General features: G+C 39.7%; 1 protein-coding gene across 1 annotated transcript in view; it reads right to left on the reverse strand.

The window, feature by feature from the left end:
- Positions 1-19,179, reverse strand: part of NTNG1 (netrin G1) — a 414,307-nt gene that overhangs the window by 175,064 nt on the left and 220,064 nt on the right. The window lies entirely within an intron of this gene.

Here is a 19,179-nt window from a genome sequence, read left to right on the forward strand (position 1 = left end):
GCCAGATTGCTGTTGCTGAGTAAGAAGCTAGAAAGGAAGAAAAAAATAAATAAATAACAGTTTGCAGTAATCATTTTTTTATTTGCCCTAACTGGATTCTCCTCTTTAACAGCTTCAAAAAAAAAAAAAAAAAAAGCAATATGGCAATTTTCTTGTCTTGCTTCCTCTCATAGACTTTAAGAAATGAAAACAGTTTCTTTATCCCATATGTGTTAGGCCCATAATGTGGTCACAGAAGCACAAAGACATCGAGCAACTGTCTCACAGCTCAATACCTCCGCTTCATCTTAGAGAGATGCTATGGAAGAGCACAGGAAATTCCTCTCTGCCTCAAGGACAGTCCTCAAAAGCAGAGTTCTTTCAAAAGTCATTTTTCAAGCAAACCTTTAGAATTAGCAATGAACCATACCTACCTGTGTCCTGTTTAGGAAACAATAGCCCCATACAATGTTCAGCTTCTTCTCACTTTGCATCAAATCCCTTATACTTAACTGGGTCCCTGCTTCATAAAGTCTGCTTTTAAAGCATGTACTTTGTTCACCACAGATCATTAAAATGTGGTACACTACAGGCTCTGGGGCTTGGTCCAAACATCTGCCAAGCTATTAGCTGGAAGACAAAGGGATTGCTCAGGAAAAACTTGGTGGTGGGTCTGGGGAGTGTGCTCCAAGTTATCAAGACAGGAAAATCATCCCCCTGCTCAGGAGGATGTTGCAAAGAGCCACAGCCACTTGATACCTTACTCTGTGCCCGGCCCTCATCCATGGATATTAGCCATTATTATTATTCTCCGTCTCACAAAGGCTACTTCTTTTACCTTCCACTTGAACAAATCTCCTTGCTGTATCACAACAAGTCAGAGCACCACTTAGGCAATGCTAAATGACTGTTCTCAGCTGTTGTCAGTAGATTGTGGGGCCGATGAGTGGTTCCCAGATTTTTGTTTATTTTGTTTTTAAGAAAACAACTGGTTTCATTTGGAAACAATTGATCAGGTATTTCGCTCCTACCCTGTGCTAGGTAATTATGACATGGATGGGGTGCCACAATCGATCCTCTGACCCTCCATCCTTAGGCTTTCTCTTGTAAATACACTTAGAATTGTTTTTGTTTTTTTTCTTTTTCAGGAACTGAGTTTTTCATCATACCTGTGGGATGCATGAACTGGGTCTCAAATAGTGAATTTACTTTGGACGCTGACATTCAGTTACCAGCTGACTCCTGTGAAATGTAAGACGAACATTGGAGCACGCCTCTGGCTTCCCTAGAGGCAGCTTTCTCCCACCTAGTCAGCTAATACTCATTCTCTCTCTCCCGTTAATGCAGCTGACTCCTGATACTGGCATCAGGTCTGGGGGACTCAAGTATTACTGAGATGGGGGAGGAGAAAGGAGAGAGAAGGTACACTATTTGAGAAACAAAACTGTTTTAAAAATACGTTCAAGGCATCTGTGATAATGGAAATGTTTCTGTACTTTTCTCTCAAATTTCAATTCTATATTCCTGATCCCAGCGTCTGTGGCCCTATTTATAGATCCCCTCCAAAACAAGCCAAGGCGGGGGGGATAAGTTTCTGTTCCAGGTGGAATAAATCACCAAATTTATTATTATTTAAACTCTCTTAAGCATACTAGGGAGCCAAAAGCAAAGCTCTGCAAACTGGCAAAGGCTTTTTATGGAGGGCTATAAATATTGTGGAATCTGTCAGGATTTATAAATTCTAAATATATGCAAATGCACACTTTACTGGCAGGGGTCAGGTTTACACAAATCACACCTTCATCTGAAATTTACTGAAAAAATATGGTCACTTCAAAATCTGTCAGCTTGTAACCATCTGCACAATGATTAACTTAGATGCTACCACCTTCCCCCTGACAAAAGTGTCTTCATTTGAGGTCATGGATATTGAAACGCAGGGAATCAACTCTGCAGGATACACCAAAGTAAGTTCACATTAAGTGCTGCCGAGAGACAGCATTCGTTCACCTTCAGGAGAGGTGCACAGAGCTTTTCAGATGGGACAGGAAGCCATGATGAGAGAAGGAGGAACGCCAGGCTGATTCTTGGAGTGGGTCTCTTGTGGATTGAATTGTATCCCTTCAAAATGTGTTAGAATTCTAACCACTGCACCTGTGAATGTAATCCTGTCTGGAAATAGGGATTTCCTTGTTATATTAATGAAGCCACATTGCTGTAGGGTGTGTCCTAAACCTAATCACTTCTGCATTATAAAAAGAGCAGATTAGACGCAGAGGCATGCACAAAAGGGGGAAGACAAACTCCACGTGAGGATCCTCTACAAACCAAGGACCGTCTAGGGCTACAGACAAGGAAAATGTCAACACTGTTGAGACCCTGATTTGGACTTACAGCATATAAAACTGAGAGAATAAATTTCTGTTATTTAAAACCATTCGTTTATGGTATTCCTGTTACAGCAAAACTAGGAAACTAAGACAGGGTCACTACTAACAAACTTCTGTCTTAGAAAATATGCTAGAAGAAATCTAAAAGGCAGTCATTCCTACATTCAATAAGGGGTGTTGATAATAACCACCTTCTATTATTGGGTTTTTGGGTTATTATTTATTATGTGCCAGACATTTTACATACAGTATAATGGGTAATCTGTACATAGCCCTATAAGGTAGGTATCACTATCTTAACCTTACAGAAGAGGGAACTGAGGCATATAGAAGTGTAAATAAATTTGCCCAAGGTCACAAAAAGCAAATAAAAGGAAGAGCCAAAGTCAATGGAATTCTCTAGGATGCAACCCAGCCTTAGAACCTACGTTGACTGATAGAAGGGAAAGGTCTAAGACCAAATTTGGGAAACACGACATAAGATCTCCTTGTTTGGAGAGTCTTTATGAGCATTATCATACATCTGAGATGCCTTGAAGTTAAGAATCTTGCTTATCTTCATGTTATATCTGCTTATCCAAATATATTTGGCCATGGAGTTCCTTTTTGGTTTAACCCTTTGCCATAGAGTTGATTTCAACTCATAGGGACCCTATAGGAGCAGAGTAGAACCGCCGTATAGGATTTTCAAGGCTATAATCTTTATGAAAGAAATACAGCTAGAATGCTCCTTAGAAGCAAAGATGGCGAGACTTCCTCTCACTTACTTTGGACATGTTAACGGGAGGGACCAGTCCCTGGAGAAGGACATCATACTTGGTAAAGCAGTGGGTCAGCGAAAAAGAGGAAGACCCTCAATGAGGTGGACTGACACAGTGGCTGCAACAATGGGCTCAAACATAGCAATGATTTTGAGGATGGCGCAAGACCGGGCAACATTTCATTCTGTTGTACACAGGGTCGCTATGAGTTGGAACTCACTCGACAGCACCTAATAACAACAGCAACAATCTTTATAAGCGCTGACTGCCACATCTTTCTCCCTTGGAGCGTTTGGTGGGTTCAAAACGCTGACCTTTCGGTTAATAGCCGAGTGCTTAATGACTGCACCATCAAGTCTCCTTCTTTTTGGCTAGTAGCCCTTATTTATATCCTGTAGAAGTAAAGTCCTGAAGCACATCCTTTGGGATTCTCTGCTCTGTATTACTTTTAAAACTGTGGATATATGGATGCCTAAGGATCCCTGGCAGCACTATGGTTAAGGGCCTGGCTGCTAACCAAATGGTTGGTGGTTCAAAGCCACCAGCTACTGTTTGGGAGAAAAGACCTGGCGATTTGCTCCAGCGAAGACTACAGCCTAGTAAACCCTATGGAGCGGTTCTTCTCTGTCCTATAGTGTTGCTATGAGTCTGACTTGACTCGATGGCAATGGGTTATGAGTCAGAATTGACTCGATGGCACACAACAATAACAACAGGAGTACCAGACAACCTACAGTTTTAGTCTGTTAGTGAAGACGTGGCATATAAAGCGCTGTTTCTCCTTCTGATTCACAGGAATACCCTTTCATTGGAGCTTAGGATGGATGTTTACAGCAAATAAGAATCAAACTGTTGTTCTTCTAAATGCATGCCAAGATGGAGAGAAATTTTTTACTGGTTTGCACAGATCTGATATTTTAAAAAAGATATTTTAGGCACCTAAAAAATGAGAGAAAAGCTACGTGCACTCAACCACTATTTATTGAGTATTCCTGTGAAACAGAAGGAGAAACAGCGCTTTATATGCCACGTCTTCACTAACAGACTAAAACTGTAGGTTGTCTGGTACTCCTGTTGTTATTGTTGTGTGCCATCGAGTCAATTCTGACTCACAATTGGTGGTGTAGTGGTTAAATGCTGTGTATGCTAACCAAAAGATCTGCAGTTCGAATTCACCAGGTGCTCCTTGGAAACTCTATGGGGCAGTTCTACTCTGTCCTACAGGGTCACTATGAGTCGGAACTGACTAGACAGCAACGGGTTTGGTTTTTTGGTTTTTTGACTACTGTATTCATCTCTGGGTAGTGCAAATGGTTAATATACTCAGCTTCTAACAGAAAGGTTGGAGATTCAAGTCCACACAGAGGTGCCTCAGAAGAACGGTTCTTCAGCCTACTTCAGAACTATGGAGCACAGTTCTCCCCGGGCACACATAGGGTCATCATGAGTCAATGGCAACTGGCTGGCTGGCATTAAAAAAACAAAAGAAAACAAAAATAAGCCCCACTGCCATTGGGTAAATTTTGACTGATAGCAATCCTACAGGACAGAATAGAACTGCCCCATAGTGTTTCTAGGCAGTAATTTTCACAGACGTGGACTGCCCCGTCTTTCTCCCTCAGAGCAGCTTGTGGGTTTGAACCACCAACATTTCTGTTAGCAGCCGAACACTTAGCCACTGTACCACCAGAACTCCTTGGCTGGCATTACTGTACTGTTATTATACTACCCATAAAAAGACCAAACTGGTTATTGTCCAGTCTATTCAGACTCATGGCAACCCCATGTGTTACACAGTAGAATTGTTTCACAGGGTTTTTTTGGCAGTTATCTTTATGGAAGCAGATCACCAGGCCCTTCATCATGGTGCAACTGGGTGGATTTAAACTGTCAACTTTTAGGTCAGTAGCCAAGAGCAAACTGTTTGCACCTCCCAGGGACCATTATTACTATACTATACTATTGCTATACTACTATCACTACCTTTAAGTCACTTGTCTTGGCTCTAGCCATACAGCAGTGAACAAATTCAAGTCCTTGCTTTCAGTGAAGCTTCCATCCTAGTTGAGGGAGATACAACAAATAAATACATGTTTTCTAATGTAACATGGCACTAACTGCAATGGAGAAAAATAAAGCCAATTAAAGGGGAGCTGGTGCTGAGGAGAGGGATAGTGATTGTAATTTTTTATTTGGAGGTCAGAAAAGGTCTCCCCAATAACGTGACATTTGAGCTGATTAAGAACAATTCCCAGTATACACTGGTGATGATCAGAGGAGGTTGACCGGAATGACAGTTGCGTCCTTCAGGCGACTCTATTGTTCGTGGTAATTTCAACAGCATACAATTTATTGAAATTGATGGGTAAACAAATCATTTCAAATGAGAATCTACACCAAATGACTATAGATATGAAAAAGAAAAAAAAAATTGAACCTTTGTCCTTATTTCACAGCACTGATGTTCCTTCAGGAGATTAATGATTTGATGGTCATTAACATAACTTACTGAGAGACAATGACATTGAGAGAAAATTAACAGGGGGAAAAAAAAAAAAGATTGCATTCTGATCCCTTAAGAAGAAACCCTGCATTTTAGGTGAGAGAGAAAGAACAAAAGAAGAAACCTGAAGAAGCAGAAAATCTTACCATTCCCCAAAGAAAAAGGAAGAGAGATTACATACTGAAATATTTAGTGTAAATATTTCACATGGGTGTGATCTGTAATACTGTTGTTACAGAGAATTATCAATATAAAAACAATTGCTGTTAAAGGGATTAGATTAATTAAATTTTCAACTACTTCAACCCCACCCTAATCCTCTTTAATACCATCAACAATGACATTTATATAGGAAAATGCAACTTTCCCCTACTTAGGAAAGCAAAGAACACTTCTTGCTGCTAAATCTAATAGACTCAGGCATTAGCAAGTGTAAGTAATTATTTTGTTGCCAGCAGGCAGCCTTAAATAGATTTAATTTAAGTCCTACAAGCAACAGATCCTTAGCTGGTTGTCTATGGACAAAAAGAAAATATTTATGACTGTGCTAATACTATTTACGCAATTAAGATATGCCTAAATAATTAAACAGATATTGCTGCTAAATAGTTTTATAACAATTAGAAAGATTGTGAAGTTTAATTTCTTTTTTTTTAAGTATGTTAATATTTTTACTTCTGGGAAAATTGAAGTTAGTTATTAATTAGCAATTTGTAGCTAAAGTGGAACGCTGTTATTTTTCCTTAACCTGCTTTCAGAAGTTAGAAGGAAAAATAAAATTTGAGACAAGCTTTTACTGTTTATTGTTTCTGTTGATGAAGGTGTCTTCTTCCTGGCAAGTGACATTCTGAAAAAAACACCCTTTCACCTCAGATCTGCTAGGCCCTTCAGAGTAATTAAAAAAAAAAAAAAATTCCATGTAAGCCGTATTAATGCAATACTTGTGGTTGCTATTATTTTGACCTTGCCCTTTCAAGCTCTGCCTATTGGCAAACTACTGGGAATGACAGTTGGAAATGAAGGAAATTCTCATGGGAGATTGACTACTAGACCGTAAGTTTACATACCAACCTGGCATGTACTTACAAGTGGTTGTGAGAAGCATTTGGGTTCACACTTAAGCCGAGGGTTAACACTTAAATCAATCGTGAAAACAGTGACAGAGCTGCTTCACACCCATTTGCATCTGGCTTGTCTTTGCTTGTTTTATTGGGAGGTGACAGTAAAGACACAAAGACAAGGGGAGCAAAAGCAGATGCTGAGGTAGCACTTCTGACCTGTTCCTGCTGTGAGTCTAAAACTGATACAACACTTCGCCAACGTAAGACCTTTAAAAGGGGAAAGAAATTGGTAGCTGAACCTAGTGCGGATCTCTCCGAGATGAACCATGATGCCATGCTTTAACTACTAGGCTGTTTCCTAAATGGCTTCGTTTCCTCCTCGCTTACTCCAGCTCACTGGGGGCCAGCCAAGCAGGACCGTTTCTGGGAAGCTGGTGATTGTTCTCTTCATATCAGAGATGTAATTTTTGAATGAAAAGCACTCCCATTCTCAGTCCATTCTTGGAACATCTCCACCACTCCTTCTTGCCCCAAGTCATTCTGCTCCTAGATTATTGCTTCACTACAATGTGGGTAAAACCCACCAGTTGCCATTGAGTTGATTTTGATTCATGGCAACCCCATGTGTATCACGGTAGGACGGTGCTCCATAGGGTTTTCAGTGGCTGATATTTTGGAAGTACATCGCCAGACTTCTCTTCCAAAGTGCCTCTGGGTGGATTCAAACCACTAACTTTTTAGTTAGCCATTGAGCACATTAACAATTTGCACCACCCAGGGACTCCAGAACATGGGTAGTTTCCTTCTTTATGCCCCTTCTGAAGATACTCAGAGACTCTGAGTCTGGGAACTGACATTTATAGGTTACATTGAGGTGCCTCCATCAGGTCTAATAGCTTTGCTACTGACATTGGGGAGAAGCACAGATGTCAGAACCAACAGGTGAGTATAGTCCAAGACTGTGGACATATTTTCCAGAAGCCTAAAAGGTAAGTGTCAGCCCTACCAACACTGACATAGCTGATGACCACAGCTGTGGGGAATAGATGCTATATGCCCTCAAACTGGAAAGATCTACGGGGCAGAATGTTTCCAGTTGCATACTGACCCTTAGGATATGAAGGGCAGTGATCTTGGCAAATGGCAGTGCAACCTCATCTTGTAACCTGCCCCGTTAATTGACCTGTTGGATCCCAACGTGGGATATACATTTAATAACAATATATCTCGAATATTATGGGACAGTCCCAACTTCAGATATTTTTAAGCTGTTGTCACAAAAGTACCTATGTCTTTGTGAGAATGTGAGTCACAAATGTTAGTTTGGAAAACATGGCCACCGTAAGAACAGTAGGGGATAAAGAGTTTTGTTTTTGTGACTCTGGAGTTAAAAACTGACTGCTCCTTTTTCTAATGGAACCCCTTACTCATCGCAAAGATTGCTCACCAGCATGGCCTTGGGCTTAAGGCCTGATTGAAGCTGTTGCTTGTTTCAATCTGCTCCCTGACAATACTAATGCCTTGTGGACTTTTTTACTCAGGAACAAAGACAGGAGAGCTTAACCTTTCTGCAATGAGAATACTGGAAGCTCTAGCACAGATTATGGGCCATAATAGACACCTGTGTAAATCCCCACAGAGGACTACAGTTCGGGTTTTCAAACTGGGGAAGGCAGCAGAGGTCAAGAAGTCCAAGCTTCTAAGAGGGAGCCAAATACAATCTCCAGCCACAAGCCACAGAAAATGGATTCCTACATAGTAACTTAAATTATTGCCTCCATGTCCTGAAAAGAAATACACATGAAAGAAATCAAGTGGGACTGGAAGTGAGCTTTTACAGAGAAAGAAATTACGCTAAGGTGACACTATTATAAGTGGTAGAGAAATAGCTTTTAAAAAAATTATTGTCTTAAAATAATTTTTAAAAATCCCTTTAAAATGTTGAAATAAGCCAGAGCATAGATACTGAAATCTCAATAGCACAATGCGGAAGTGGGCTGCCAGCATTTTAAGTTAAAGAAATTTGGGAGAAACAAGGAAGGTTAAAATACCATAGAAGTGGGAACGTTCTGACTTCTGATACCCCTCTGCATCACGACAGTTATTTTGAGTGTTTTGAATCCTAAAAGCTGACTTGATGCTCAAAAATAAGAAATCCCCTGGTTCTTTCTTCCTCTCAATGGTTTGTTTTGTCCAAGGCCTGTTTGAATTCCATTTTCCGAAAGCCACCAGTTTTGAAAGAGTGTGGGAAGACCAAAGCATCTTCTGCTCAAGTGATCTTTTAATCACTAGAGACAGGAAGAAAACCTCCTAAGGTGGCACCAGCAAAAGCCATTGTTTTCTGGGTAGATCTTCCTGACTTCTCACATTCCTTACTTCTTTCCAACTCCTCTTCCTAATTCATTAGCTATTTAAATGTTGGGTATCTACTATGTTACCAACACTGATTCTGACTGATAGCAACCCTACAGGACAGAGTAGAACCGCCCCATAGCGGGAGCGCCTCCTGGTGGATTCGAACTGCTGACCCTTTCGGTTAGCAGCCTTAGCTCTTAACCACTACGCCACCAAGGTTTCCCAAACACTGTGAAGAACACGAAAATCGTACAGCAAAATGTTTCTAAATTAGTAATGGAGATAAAACATATATAAGCAACAATCATGTCTTTCTCAAATGGTGTACTCATGCTCCTAAAGAAAGTAAAGTGTGCCCTTGAGGATAAATGGAGTGACTAACATCACAGGGCTTCTCCCAGGAGTGTCTATTTTACCTCCTGGTCCAGAAATAAAAAGTATTTTTTATATGAAAAGCAGACAGACATTTAATAGAGTAAAAATACAAAACGAGTTTGCAAGCATTTTAGGAAATAACACATAAAAAAATTCATTTTGGGGGTGGGCTGATTTGAGGGGTATGATTTGGGCTGAGCAAGAGTCTGAAGGAGGTGGAGTCTGGGTGGTTCCATCAGCTCACTGCATATGATACTTCATCCAAACCTCCCTTGAGTGATTGCAGCAAAACTAGTCTTATCAAGACTGAGAATTGTGAATTAAACCATCTCAGCATCAAATTCCTGGCCTGAAAATGTTTGCTGCACCTCACCCCCTTGACAGTCTGGATGATATTCTTATACTTGTCACCTGAAAGGAGAGGCTAGCACTTGGACCAATAATGCATTTTTTTTTTTTTTTAATAAATGTGGTTTATTATCATGGTAGCCAAACACCTAGAGCATAATTACAATATTGATTCCTAAACTTCCATCCTCAGAAAATCTAATTTAGCAAAAAAGTTGGTGTTCTTTATCAAGTACTCCCAGGTTGCTAGAGACACGCCTGTTCATTAACAACATCTTTATGTTGATGGCTTTCCTGAAAAAGAAGCACCTTTTTGGTGATCTCTTATTTCCAAAAAGGCCTTCTAGAACCTAAAGAAGTACTTTATCTATACTCTCATGACTCATTCATTCACTCACTCATTCTTTCATTCAATAAATAGTTATTGGATACCTGGATATGTCTGACACTGTGCTGTGTGCTGGGTGTGTTGTTTGGTGCTGTCAAGTTGGTCCTGAATCATAGTGACCCTATGTACAACAGAACAAAACACTGCCTGGTACTGCACCATCCTCACAATTGTTGTTATGCTTGAGCCCATTGTTGCAGCCACTTTGTCAATCCATCGGGTTGCGGGTCTTCCTCTTCTCTACTGATCCTCTACTTTACTAAGCATGATGTCCTTCTCCAGTAACTGATTCCTCCTGATAACATGTCCCAAGTTAAGTGAGGTGAAGTCTCACCATCCCCATTTCTAAGGAGCATTCTGGCTGAACTTCTTCCTAGACAGATTTGTTCGTTCTTCTGGCAGCCCACGGTATATTCAATATTCTTCACCAACATAATTCAAAGGCTTCAATTCTTCCTTAGTGTTCCTTATTCATTGATCAGCCTTTGCATGCATATGAGGCCACTGAAAATACCATGAATTAGGTCAGGCTCACCTTACTCCTCAAAGTGACATCTTTGATTTTCAACACTTTAAGAGGTCTTTCACAACAGATTTGCCCGATGCAAGATGTCATTTGATTTCTTGACTGCAGGTTCCATGGGTGTTGATGGTGGAGCCAAATAAAATGAAATCCTTGACAACGTCAATATTTTCTCCATTTATCATGTTGTTGCTTATTGATCCAGCTGTGAGGATATAGTGTGTGAATAAAACAAATACAATTCCCATCTAAACTAAGCTTACAATTCAGTTGGAAAGGCAGCCCCTAAGCAAGGAAGCAAACAAATAATTACATGATTACAAATGAAAATTAAAAGCTGTAAAGGGAAAACACAGAGTTCAATGAAAGAAAATAGTAATGAGGGGACTTTAATTAGGTGATAAGGGAAGAGCTTTTTCAGGAAGTAACATTTAAATTGAAATCTGAAAAGTGACAAAGAATAAACTTTAGGACTAGGGACTAGGAGGGAGATTTTTTCCAGGTGAAGCGAATAATAAAGGCCAAGGCCTTAAGTCAGGATAGAATTTGGGTGTTACAGGAGCTGACACAGAGTGATTGTTTCTGGAGCATTGAAAACAAGAGGGAGAGGAAATGCGATGAGGTTCAAGAAGTAGGTGGGGAGGACAGCATGCATAAACTTGAAGGCCAGATAAAGAGTTTGGATGTTATTCCACGTGTAGTAGAAAGAACTTGATGGGTTTGAAGGCGGAACCTGCCATGATCTGATTTTCACTTTTCAGTCTTCTGTCTAGCTTCTGTGTTGATAATGGATTATAAGGGTGTAGGGGGAAACCCTGGTGGCATAGTGGTTAAAAACTACAGCTGCTAACCAAAAGGTCAGCAGTTCGAATCCACCAGGCACTCCTTGGAAACCCTATGGGGCGGTCCTACTCTGTCCTTTAGGGTTGTTATGAGTCAGAATCAACTCGATAGTGATGGGATTTTTTTTTTTTTTTTTTGGTTTTAGGGGGTAGAAGCAGGGCAATGAGAAAGGAGGTTATTGGAGTGGTTGAATGAGAGATGATAGTGGCTTGGTCTAGGGTGGAAGGAGTGGCAGTGGACAGAAATGGACAGACTCAAGATGTATTTTGAAGGTAGAATCAATGGAGCTTTATGTCTGCTTAATATTTATGACAGATGAAATATAGGATAGAGATGAGGAACAAAAAGTAATAAGGAACAATTTGTAAGTTTCTGGCTTAAGCAAGTAGGTGATTATTATACAGATGGTCCCTTTACAGAGATGTAAAAAATAGGTTTGGGGTTGAGGGAGAGCAAGAGTTCAAGGTTCGAAATGTTAAATTCAATATTCTTGAGAGACATATCACAGAACTAAGCTTTCACAGGGCTTACAATGAGCCACTGTTCTAAATGCTTTGCATTTATTAACACATTTAATCTTCATAAGAGCACCATGAGGGAGATCCTATTATTTTCCCTGTTGTACAGATTAGAAAACTGAAGCACAAAGAGTTTATTTAACTTGCCCGGAATCACAGAGCTAGGAAGTTTCAAAGTCAGAACATAAATCCCAGTAATCAGTCAACAGAGTAGACATTCTTAACGACCGTGTGGTGCTGCCCAGCTATACACTGAGATTTTCAGGTGAATATGGGTCTGAATCTCAGAGGAGATGTTGGCTGGAGTTTATATATTTATGAAACATGAGCTGTAGAAGGTATCTGAAACTGAGAATGGATGAAAATACTGTGGGAGGCAGTAGAGCGATAAAAGAGTAGAAACTTAAGACTGTGTCTCTTGTTAACTCACCCAGGTACCCATTACTCATTTGTTTACCAGGTCCGAGGATATTGTTCATCCCTCTTGGCAAACCAGCCATGAAATAGGTAATGTATCTCATTAAAAACAAAAGTAGATCTGAGTGAGAGAATTCTAGGTCATCTGAGAGATTAAAATAAGGAAAAGGGTTAACTCCTAGTAAAGAATCTTTTACTTCTGTTTTGGGAGAAGACAGACTGTCCAGTAGACCACTCCCACATGAAAAGAAAGAATATAGTGCCTGCTGTGGGGAAATAAGGGGCTTTCAGGGAGGAAAGATCAACTGTATTTAAAAGTCATATCAATTCCTTGGACTAATGAATTTAGGGATGTGTGAGGAGAAGCAGACTTCACTTGAAAAAATTGTTTGAGAATCCACATTATCAGTGAAAGGTCAATGAGGGTAAAGGGGGGTAAATGAAAGGATGGCTTCAGGTAAAGGTCAGTGGAAGGGATTAATTTAGGGATGAAGTCTTCATATCCTTTAGTTTTCCTAACTCTATTTTGTTATTTCACCTCTTAGCAATCTGTTCCTCTTCACTTTCTGTTGCCTGTTATCCTTCTAATTTTGGATCCTTAAAACGAAGGTTCACCCACGGTCTCATCTTTGGTCTCTTCTCTTCTAGTTTTATGTGAGTCCCTCATTGAGTTTGTTCACAATTAGTTTCAATTATCACTCATACCTTGATGGCACTAAAATTCTCTCTTCAGCTCCAATTTTCCAGGTGAACTTCAGACTCATTTATTCAACGACATAGTAGACATCACTTAGGTGATCTACAAGAACTTTCACACAACATATTGAACTTTTTTTTGTCCTTTCCTTTTCCTTTCATTCCTGAATAATTTGGTCCTAAAGCTATTAGGCAGAGTCCCAGTGGCGCAGTGGTTAAGAGCTTGGCTGCCAACCAAAAGGTTGGCAGTTCAAATCCACCAGCTGCTCCTTGGAAACCTATGGGGCAGTTCTACTTTGTCCTATAGGATACTTATGAGTTGAAATCAACTGGACGGCAACAGGAAAAAAGCTATTAGGAGGGTCCAGGCAATGCAGTTATCACTTTTGTGATGTTCCTGCCAAGGATAAACAATCTGAATCTAATCATGAGGAAACATTAGAGAAACTCAAATTGAGGGATATTCTACAAAATAACTGCCCTGTGATATCCAAATATGTCAGGACCATAAAAGTCAAGATTGACGAATGGTTCCAGATTGGAGACTAATGAAACATGACAACTAATGCCATCTATGATTCTGAACTGGATCCTTTTGCTATAAAAGACATTATTGGGACAACTGAGGAAACTTGAGGGTTAGATGGTAGGAAAATATTTTAATTTCCTAATGGTGATGGTTGAATTGTATTATGCTACTGTGTGCTGTTGAGCCAATTCCAACTCATAGTGACCCTATATGACAGAGCAGAACTGCCCCATAGGGCTTCCTAGGCTGTAATCTTTACAGAGGCACGTCACCAGATCTGCTCTCCCATGGAGTCACTGTGTGAGTTTGAACCACCAACCTTTCGGTTAGCAGCTGAGCACTTAACCATCGCACCACCAGGGCACCTTAATTGTGTAGGAGGATACCCGTATTTGTAGGGCGTATACATTAATGTTAGTGGGTCACGGGGCACTAGGTTGGCAACTTACTGTGAAATGGTTAAAAAAAAAAAGTTGTTTGTATTTTACTTGCAACTTTTCTATCAGTATGAGATTGCTTCAAAAAAGAATACTAAAATATCCTGTGTTAAAAAAAGAGACTTTGTCATCCTCCCTTTGCCAAGAGGTAATATACAGTATGTATTGCAACAGTGTGTAAGCTTTAAAGTGCATCCCTTCAGGAATTCTGTTTGCCTAGATTAGGTTGGATCAAAGAATCTGTATTTTTTAACAAGCACCCTGGATGATTCTGATGCAAGTAAACTCTGTACCACAGTTTGAGAAACACTGATGTATTTCTTAAGAACCAAGGCTCTGGGTAAAGGTCTTCTAGGTTTGAATTCTGGCTCTACCGCTTAGCTATTGTGTAATTTTGGACTTGATTTTTTGAGCCTTGGTTTCTTCTTCTTTAAAATCAATGTAATAGCACAGTAAAGCTTGCCAAAGTAGGAACTTATGGAAGGTAGAAACCCTTCAGAGATGGAAAACTAAAATATTTTCCACTAAACAAGTAGGAGCTCTGTCAAAGCCAGAAAACTTGTGAGACCTGGAAAAACAAGGCAATCCTGTTGAGTTCTGGCTTTCATAGGTTTCACTGTGCGAAATACATGATGTTAATTTTTTTTAAATAAACGTTCTGTTTTAGACTTACAGAAAATTTGAGAAGATAGGACAGAGAGTTTGCATATACCTTCCACGCAGTTTCTACTATTATTAACATCTTGCCTTAGCGTAGTACCTCTGCCACAATTAAGGAACTAATATTGATACATTAAGTCCACACTATATTCAGGTCTCCCTATTTGTTTATTTTTTACCTAATGTCGTTTTTCTACTACGGGATCCCATCCAGGACACCACATTGCGTTAGTCATCATGTGTCCTTAGGTTCTTTTTGGCTCTGACACTTTCTCAGACTTTCCTTTCTGTTACTGACGACTGTGACAGTTTTTACTTTTATTGAACTTTCGGTGAAAGTTTACACTGCAAATTAGTTTCTCATTCAAATGCAACCTCTGCATTGTGTCAGCAGTCCCTCCCCACCTTTCCTTTACACCCTGGGCTCCCCGAGTCCATTTGTCCAGGTTTCCTGTCCCTTCCTGCCTTCGCATCTGCTTCTGGGCAGGTGTTGCCCATCTGGCCTCCTATACTAGATTGAACTAAGAAGGACTTTCCTCACATGCCTTATTGTTTATTTTATAAATCTACATAATCTCTGACTGAAAGGTGGGCTGCAGGAGTGGCTTCAGTGTTGAGTTAGAAGGTTGTTTGGGGGCCATAGTTTTGGGGGTTCCTATGGTCTCTGTCGCACCAGTAAGTCTAGTCTTTTTTTTGTGTGTGTGTGAATTTGACTTTTCTTCTGCATTCTTTTCCCACTCTGTCTGGGACCCTCTATTGTGATCTCTGTCAGAGTGGTGGGTGGTGGTAGTTGGGCACCATCTAATTTTTCTGAGCTCAGATTGTAGAGGCTGTGATTCATGTGGTCCGTTAGTCCTTCAGACTAATATTTTCCTTGTGTCTTTGGTTTTCTTCATTCTCCTTTCCTCCAGACTGGATAGAGACCAATAGATGTATCTTAAATTGCCACTTGCAGGCTTTTAACACCCAGAAGCTAGACACCAAAGTACGATGTAGAACATTTTCTTTAGGAACTATGTTATACCAATTCACCTAGATGTCCCACAAGTCCATGGTCACTAGCCCTCAGCCCCAGTAACTCCGTCCCTCAAGGTGATTGGATGTGTCTAGGAAACTTCTATGACTTTGCCTTAGTCAAGTTGTGCTGACTTCCCTCATATTGTGTGCTGTCTTTCCCTTCACTGGAGTTAACACTTGTCCTCGTTGTGCAGTGGTTAAAAACTTGGCTGCTAACTGAAAGGTCAGCAGTTCAGATCCACCAGCTGCTCCTTGGAAACTCTATGGTGTGGTTCTACTCTGTCCTATAAGGCCGCTATGAGTCAGAATCAACTTGATGGCAACGGATTTTTTTTTTACTACCAAGTTAGTGATTTCCCCTCTCCCCTTCCCCTCCATCATAACCATCAAAAAAAATTTTTTTTATGTGTGTGAACTTTTTCTGGGCTTTTATAATGGGGGTCTCATAAAGTATTTGTCCTTTTGTGATTGACTTATTTCACTCAGCATAATGCCCTCTAGATTCATCCATGTTGTGATGTTGTGAGATGTTTCTGAGATTCATGATGTTAATTTGAATTAAAGTTACATAATGCATGTTAAGTGCTTATCACCTACTATGCAGTATTAAGTGCTCAATAATTTGCATGTGGCATTTTTTTTTTTTTTATTAAATAACTATTCTCTTCTTCCGTACTCTTTGACTCTGAAAATGACACCAAATCTGTCTCCCAAGCAAGAAAGCTGGGAACCGTTTTTATGCCTTCTGCTTCCTCAACTCCCACATCCAATTTGCCAGCAACAACATTCTACAAATGCAATCCATCGCCATACCTCCGCTTCCACTGCCTTTTCCAGTTTTGAACTGCTTTTTCTCCTGAATTACTGCAACAGCCTCTTAAATAACTTCCCTCCATACAGCATTGCCCTCTTACAATCTATTCTTTACGTAGCTGCCCAAGCAATCTTTCTAAAATGCAAATCTGACTGTGCCATGTCCCTCTTAGGACTATTTAATAGATTCCTTATTACCTTCAGGAGTACAATTCAAATTCCTTAGCATATCTTGTAAGATCCTTCAAGATCTGGTCCCTATGAGCATCTGAATGTCTTTTTTTTTTTTTTTTTCACCTGCTCATGTTCACACCTAATGAGTCAGTCATATGAGCCCAAGTGTGTACGTATGCACAACATAGTGGACCATACACGCTATTATTCAACTCATTTTGTTAATTTGCAATCATGTATTTTTACGTCTTCCCCATTAGGGCTCTATAAGAAGAAGAATAGGCACATAGTAAGTGTGCAACAAAAATTTACTGATCTAAAAGAAGTAGGAAAGCAGGTAGACAGGACAGAAGGAAGGAGGAAAGGAAAGAAGGAAAACAGATATATTAGATATGTTTGAAAAGTATGGAATAAAATGGGAAAGATTTGCTTATAGGTTGGTGGTTTGGAATTAAAGAGATAACTAATCTTAAAGAACTAACCAGGCCCCTAAACTGTTGGTGGAATTTGTATGATGTAATGTATTGCATTAAAAATAATTGAAAAAGTCCAAATCCAAGTGCAGGGTGCCTGTGTGTGCATTTGATACAGTTACTGGGGCTTCTGGTGAGGTTAGAGGGCAAAGACAAATGGGATGAGCTGCAATTATCTCCCTGTCCTTTTGGGTATTCATGTTATCTTCATTTTTCTCCATCAGTCACAGCAGTATTTCTCCTAGTGGTTTAAAGCTGAACACCTCTTTTCAGAATCCCATATTGGCTGACTTATCTAACCCACAGCAACCTTCTGAGTTTATAGGAGGAGCTGAAGACCAAGAGCTTGTTCTTGGGCAATTTAGAAAGACATAATAAAAACTGAGGTAGAAGTGGTGAATGGGGTGGTTTTGTTTTACGATGTCCAAACATGAAGGTGTTTCCATGGTGCAAAACCTTAAAAAAAAATTAAGATGTGGTAAGGTGGAAATGGGTGGAGAACAAGGAAGCTAGGATATTCTGCTAGAAAAGAAGGAAGAGGGTCTTCGTATATTGTGCCACAGCTCCACCGTGGAGAAAATAGCTCTCTTAATTACAGAAATTCTGAGGATTCTACCTAGTCCAGAGGTTGATTCATCATGAAGCTAATGAAGCTTATGGCTCAGAGCCACTCAATTACAAGTGCTGCTTCCCAGACCTTATACCTAATTGTGTGTTTGTAGTTTTATATTTCTATTTTAAAAAGAGGGCACCAAGAACTCTATAGGCTCCAGGCTTATAAAACAGGCATAGGTAGTATATTTTTAGACCTGCAGCAATGCTTCCACTGAGACACAGTGCATTCAGGGTCCACAGAACTGAAACAACTCCTCCTTCTTCCTTTCTATTCCTCCTTTTTAACTGATTTTCTTCCGTATTTACCCTAAAATGTTATGTTCTCAGCTCTTCCAACCTTAAAATCTATCTTCTCTAAACTTAATTTTCAAAATTTTTACTTGTCCAAGTCCATACCTGATCTATACTATACCACTATTTCATTAAAATGTGAATACATTTTATTTAGATGGGAAAAAACAAAACCAAAAACCATTACTGTCAAGTTGATTCTGACTCATAGCAACCCTATAGGACAGTATAGAACTGTCCCGTAGGGTTTCCAAGGAGCAGCTGGTAGATTTGAACTGCTGACCTTTTGGTTAGCAGCCCAACACTTAACCGCTGTACCACAAGGGCTCCTATTCAGACAAACAGGCGCATAATTCTCTTGGTGCAGCAATAAAAATAATCTTCACTTATCTGGAAGACAGGAGTGGCTGTTAGTATCCAAGAGCCACCATCGGAAATCTACAGAAATAAAACGATAAATAGTAAATATTAAGAAAATTTCATGTTTATTAAATCATTCAAGTGTAATGTTAGATATTTTGATGGTTCACAATAAAGTTGATTCTTCCATATCATCTACAATGTAGCAGATTGAGACAAGATCGATACAGGTAAATTGTTTTGAAAATAAGAAAATGTATCATAGTGGGCTACTTTGGGTACCTTATATAGAAAGTGAAATAGTATCTAATAATACACAAACTTTTGGAACATTTGTGCAAAATCTATTGTTAAAGAGAGGCATTAAGTCTACAAAGTAATCATGAAAGACAGAGGAAGCAGAGTCATGGTTTTGAAAAATGCCTCTGGTTGGCATAGGTGAAAAAGAAGATACATTCTCTTTTGGAATGGAAAAGGGATCAATGGTCACTGAATAACTTTTATGGTTAGAAACTGTAAGAGGGGCTGTACATTTGTCATCTCATTTAATCCCCATAATTCCCTATGAGGCAGACATTATTCTAATTTTACAGATGAAGAAACTGAGGTTTAGAGATGTCATGGAACTTACTCAAGATAAATGATAGAGGCCT

Source organism: Loxodonta africana, chromosome 3 (assembly GCF_030014295.1).
Source record: "Loxodonta africana isolate mLoxAfr1 chromosome 3, mLoxAfr1.hap2, whole genome shotgun sequence".
NCBI classification, from domain to species: Eukaryota; Metazoa; Chordata; class Mammalia; order Proboscidea; family Elephantidae; genus Loxodonta; species Loxodonta africana.